This window comes from Tupaia chinensis, unplaced genomic scaffold (genome assembly GCF_000334495.1).
Source record: "Tupaia chinensis unplaced genomic scaffold, TupChi_1.0 Scaffold138400_2, whole genome shotgun sequence".
Classification (NCBI taxonomy): domain Eukaryota; kingdom Metazoa; phylum Chordata; class Mammalia; order Scandentia; family Tupaiidae; genus Tupaia; species Tupaia belangeri.
The window spans coordinates 255586-261356 of NW_006198298.1; the positions used below are offsets into that span (position 1 = coordinate 255586).

The following is a 5771-nucleotide window of genomic DNA, read 5'->3' on the forward strand; positions in this document are numbered from 1 at the left end:
GATTCACACTAATTACTGTGTCTTTTGCCATGCAGAAACTTCTTAGGCTAATGTAATCCCACTTGTCTATTTGAGGGATTATCAACTGTGCTTTGGTGGTCTTATTTAAGAAGTCTTTGCCTACCCTAATGTCTCCCAGAGTTTTCCCAGTGTTTTCTAGGAGCAGTTTTATAGTTTGAGGTCTTAGATTTAGATCTTTGATCCACTTTGACTTAATTTTTGTCAAAGGTGAGTGGTAGGGGTTCAGATTCATCTTTTTGCAGATGGAAATCCAGTTTTTCCAGCACCATTTGCTGAAGAGATTTTCCTTTTTCTACTGAATTGACTGTCAAATATCAGTTCACTGTATGTTTGGGAATTTATTTCTAGGAACTCTATTCTGTTTCATTGGTCCACATGTCTGTTTCTGTGCCAGTACCATGCTGTTTTGATTACCACAGCTTTGTAGTATATTTTTGGGTCGGGGAGTGAGATGCTGCCCACTCTTCTCTTGGTTGTTTTTTGTACTTTTATTTCCGTGTGTCTGACTTTAGTTTTCCTGGTATAGCACTCCCTTCAACCTTCTTGGAGAGCTGGTCTGGTCTTGTTAAATTCTTTCAGATTTTGCTTATCTAGAATGTTTTTGTCTTTTTTTCCTATATGAAGGGTAATTTGCTGGGTATAGTATTCTTGGTTGAGATTGTTTTCCACTTAACACTTTGAATATATATCCTCATCCTTTCCTTGCTTGCATTATTTCTGATGAGAGGTCCAATGTTAACCTGATGGGATATCCTTTGAAAGCAGTTTGATGTTTCTCTCTTGCCAAATTTAGTATCTTGCCTCTGTTTGTGGTTTTGGCCAATCTGGCTATGATGTGCCTGGGAGAAGATTTTCTTGGGTTTATTCTATGTGGGGGTACTTTATATTTCTTGTGTTTAGATAATTGAGTAACTCTCTAGGTTTGGAAAGTTTTCTTGGAATAGATTATCAATGCCATTATTAGTTTCTTCACCTTCTGGGATACTGATGATCTGATGTTTGGGTGATTAATGGTATCTAGTATTACTCCTATGTTATTCTCATTTTTTTTGGATTATTTTCTCTCTTTTTGGTGAATTTTTCCAGGTCAGAGGTTCTATCTTCTACATCTGAGATACTATCTTCTGCATGATCTAATGTACTTTTGATAATTTCAAGGGAGGTTTTGATTTCCTGTACTACAGCCTTCATCTCTAACAATTCCATTTGATTGTATTTTTATAATGTGTATCTCCTCTTTCAGATCGTGCAAGAACTTCCCCACCTCCTGGAACTTGTCTCTTTTCTCCTGCATTCTCTGGAGTTCATTGTATCTTTTCTCTTGCACCTCTCTTAGCTTTGTCACTATGAATATTCTAATTTCATTATCTGACATTTCCACAAGTTCCCTTGTATTGTCTGTGGAAGATGATGAGTTATTAATTTCCCTTAGAAGAGATACATTTTCTTGATTCTCATATTTCTTGTGCCTCCACAGTGGTTTCTGGTCATCTGATGGATTATATGTTTTTTTCCTAGTTTTTGGAGTTAAATCTCAGCATTAAGAAGAATGCAGGAAGAGGTGACCTGAATTCTCTAAACAGTACTGCTTTTCTCCTTTTGCACAGCTGATTTAATGGAAATTAAGGATTAATCGGATCCAGAAAATATTCCAGTATTTGGCTACAGAGTACCTAGACCTGTCTAGAAAATTAGTGTGGAGGACGAGCAGAAAAGTGGTAAAGGTAAAAAGAAAGGGAAAAGGGAAAAAAAGGGGGGGGGGCAAATAAGACAGAAACAATAAAAAAAAAAATTTGAGCAAAAAACAAAAACTGTATGATCCGCTAGTGCACCGTGTGAATGGGGCCTCTCAGAACTCAGATATAGATGGCTAATGATTGGCTTGTCCTATGGGGGCAGGGGCAAAGTTAAGAACTAACCAGACAAAACAGTGGCAGAGAGCTAAGACGTTTAAATATTTTAAAAAATATAGAAAGAGATGAAGAGAGACAGAGAGAATAAATAGGGTGTTCTAACCTGGCTCCTGGCTAGATCTGGGGGGCAGGAGGGTGAAATCTGGGCAGAAGATCTTCAGTGGTCCTAATCCCTGAATGGGGCCACTCAGAACTCAGATATAGATGGCTGTTGATTGGCTTGTCCTGGCTAGATCTGGAGGACAGGAGGATGAAGTCTGAGGTCTTTGGTGTTCTTAGTCCAGTATGACCATCCTTTATGGGGGAGGGTGCTTTTTCATTTTCTTTCTCTTTATTTATCGAGTGCATGTGCCTACTGGCAAAATTTAAAAAGAATTAAGGTCATTAGTGGCTTTGTGATTGAGGCAGCCAAGTCCTATGTGACTGACCAGGAAGTTCAAGTCCTAAACTCAGCATCTTGAAAAAACATGCTGAGTACATGTGTGTATGTGCCCAGAATCCCAACAGGATGCTGAAATGGAGGAGAAGGGATTGTAGTATGATCACACCCCATTGAGGGTGATTTTTCCCTCTCTATCTCAGGTGAGGACACACAACCAATGGCAAAAGAAAACAAAAAGAGACTGGCCCTGTAGTCTGATGATTAAGAGAGCCAGATCCCACATGGCTGACTGCAAATTTTCAATCTCAGCCCCTGCAGTTTGAAAATCACACTGGCATGTGTTCATGTGTGTCCCAAATCCTGATGGTATACAGAAATGGAGAAGGCATCGCATCATGACCACACCCCATTGGGGAGTGTGTTCACCCTGTCCCTCTCCTTCTGTCTCTCTATGGTGACTGCACATTCCTTTTATCAAAAAATGATAGGAAGCACATTCATATGAGAGAGAGGAGAGAGGAGAGAGAGAGAAAAAGAAGAGAGAGAAGAAAGAGAAACACCCAGAAAGAAGTCTTGTTATGTGTTGGGGGACCAGCACTTAGTGTAATGGCTATGTTGTTGGACTCTCGTGTAGTTGACCGTGGTTCGTGTCCCAGACCCAGTGGCTTAAACTCATGCTGGGCGCGTGTGCGTGTGTACCCAGGATTCCGAGAGGAGAATGGAGGAGAAGGGATTGCAGCGTGGCCATCCTCCCTGGGGGTGATTTCTTGCTGCTTTCTGTCTCTCTGTCTCTCTCTGTCTTTCTGGTCAACGCACGTGCGCTTTACCAAAAAACTCTAAAAAAAAAAAAAAAAAAAGAAGTCTTGTTATGTGTTGATCCCCTTCCTGCAGCTCCCGAGCTTTCCAGGATCTTGGGCACATTTGTACATGCCCAGCATGCTTTCAAGCAAGCTTAGCAACCCAACCCATGGCTTATAGCATTGCTGTTCAGTTCACCACTGACTGAGGCATTAAAATTTTAAACATTTTATGAACCAGCAGGTGGTGTGGTCATTAAGGTGCTGGACAATCCCACGTGGCTGACCACAGTTTGAATCCTGGACCTGGCAGCTTGCTTTCTCACTTTCCCTCTCTCTCTGTGTGTCTGTCTCTCTGATCAAATTAAAATAAATGAATGAATAAATAAAATTAAATAGATAATTCTTTAAAATTTTTAAACATTTTAGACATGGTATTGCCATATTAAGATTCTCCTGCCTCAGCCTCTCAAGTAGCTGGGACTACAGGTGTGTGCCACCTCACCTGGCTTTTAGGGTGGGTTAGGCACCTAATCTGGTCCCCTCCATGTGGCCCATACCTGATGAATAGGAGCATCTACCATAACATGCTACTGTGACTGGGTTGAATCTTAAAAAAAAAAAAAAAAAAAACCAGAAGAAGTCACGGGCCTTCAGGACAAAGTTCGAAGTGTGTCCTATGTAAACTGAACAGACTGCCCTTGATTGCTGGTTTGGTTGTAAGGTTACATGTAAGTCTACTCTGGAGCATAAACTCAGAAGTATCATCTCCGAACTGTTCTGTTCTAAGATGTTCGTAACAGAACAAAGAACACAGAATGAAGCTTGGAAAGCTTCCAAAGGTTCAACAACCGGAACCGATCATGTTTACATTAGGAAGACAAAACGTTACACACTCATTTAAAAACCGTAACTCTAGACTTCCAGATAAACTCCGTGAATCTAGACAATGGCTCTGCTTTCTCCCTTTCTCCACCCTCTAGACACTAACTGAATCTAGAGAAAGAGAAAAAAATGGTGCATGGGGGGGGGGCAAAATGACAAGGACAACAAAAACCAGTGACTCTACTGATATTGACACTGGAAACTAGGAAAGGGTGTCACCCTTTATAAACAAGTGCCAAAACTTTCAAAGGTTTTCAAGAGGATACAATTGAGGGGAGAATTAAAAAGTGACATCTTTGTGTGTGTATGTGTGTGGAGAGGTTTTTTTGTTTGTTTGTTTTTGCTACAGGGTGCATGCACTCGCCAGACAGACAGAGAGAGACAGAGAGATAGAAAGCGAGAAATCACCCCCCAGGGGGAATGGTCACGTCGCAATCCCTTCTCCTCCATTCTCCTCTCGGGATCTTGGGCACACACGCACATGCGCCCGGCGTGAGTTTAAGCCACCAGGTCCGAGACGTGAACCGCGGTCGACTACATGGGAGTTCAGCGACATAGCCATTACGCTAACTGCTGGTCCCAAAAGTGACATCTTTAACCAGTGTCATGGGAATTACTTAAGATTATCATGCTCAGCTAGGAAACCGAAAATGTCTTAAACTCCCGCATATACATCCACATTGAAAGTGCAATAGACATCTTGGGTGTTATGGGGACACCAAAGGCGGGACAGTGAGGCAGATGAAGACCACCAGGGTATCTGGTGGCTGTGGACAAGGGGCAGCTCCAAGCGCAGGTAGTTACACCAAGTAAGGACCGCCAGCAGAGGGCGCCCTGTCCACTAGCTTTATGTCACCATGAAGGGTAACGATGCAAGAAAGGCACCAAGAGAAAAGCTGTCCATTTCCCAAGGAGCTGCTTTGTCTGTGGGCAGAGCATTCTTGAGGTCATCTGCACCTTCTGACTGGAAAAAGTTGGTCAACGTCTTGAAAGGAGTGCTTACAGAATGCAATCTTGCCATGAAGCCGTTCCTGCTGTACACTGGAATCCAATGCCTTAGGGAAGAAGTGCATCATTGAAGATATTCGTGACACCCACGTCTTTGTAATAGCAGAGCTGGGCAATGTCTTCCAAGAGCGAGTAGGTGAATTCATGGACCAAAATGCTTTTTCTCTTACCCAAAAGTGAGAACGCTAGATGCTGAGTCTTTAGGAATTATAACCAACAAATGTGAAAGACTTTCAACGACGTCTTACTGACTGATGTGACTCACGGTGTTGCTTGGGAGCAAACTACGGGGAAAACTGAAGACCAGTTTGTTCAGAAAAAGCCCCTGAGCTGCTGACTGTGTTGTACTCCAGAATTTAAAAAAAAAAAAAAAAAGCTTTAACATCGACTGTGAAAGAAAGAAAAGAAAGAGGCACAAGGGTTAGCCCCAGCTAAGTGCTACTTTATAGGATGTGTAGACTTGTGCTCATGGAAATGTGTGTGTCACCTGTGTTTGCTAGGAGGGTATTTGGATTGATTCGGGTCTTTGGTGATTCAGAAAGCAAATATAGATACCAGAGACAGTGTGGGAGGAGAGCAGGAGGTGGCAGAGGGTAAGAGATAGGGAAGCAAGGATGGGGGGAAAAAAGCAAAACATACAGAAAACAAGAAATGGAAGATCATTTGCTGACAATAACATGTTTGTTGATGTGCTTGATTGAGACAAAATACAGTATACTCTGGATGGAAAATCTCATTTTGTATGCTGTAATGATGTACAGTGAA

General features: G+C 42.0%; 1 pseudogene; it reads left to right on the forward strand.

The window, feature by feature from the left end:
* Window positions 1-4855: 4855 nt before the first annotated feature.
* LOC102478828 (general transcription factor IIH subunit 5 pseudogene) lies at window positions 4856-5186 on the forward strand (annotated as a pseudogene).
* The last annotated feature ends 585 nt before the right edge of the window (window positions 5187-5771 follow it).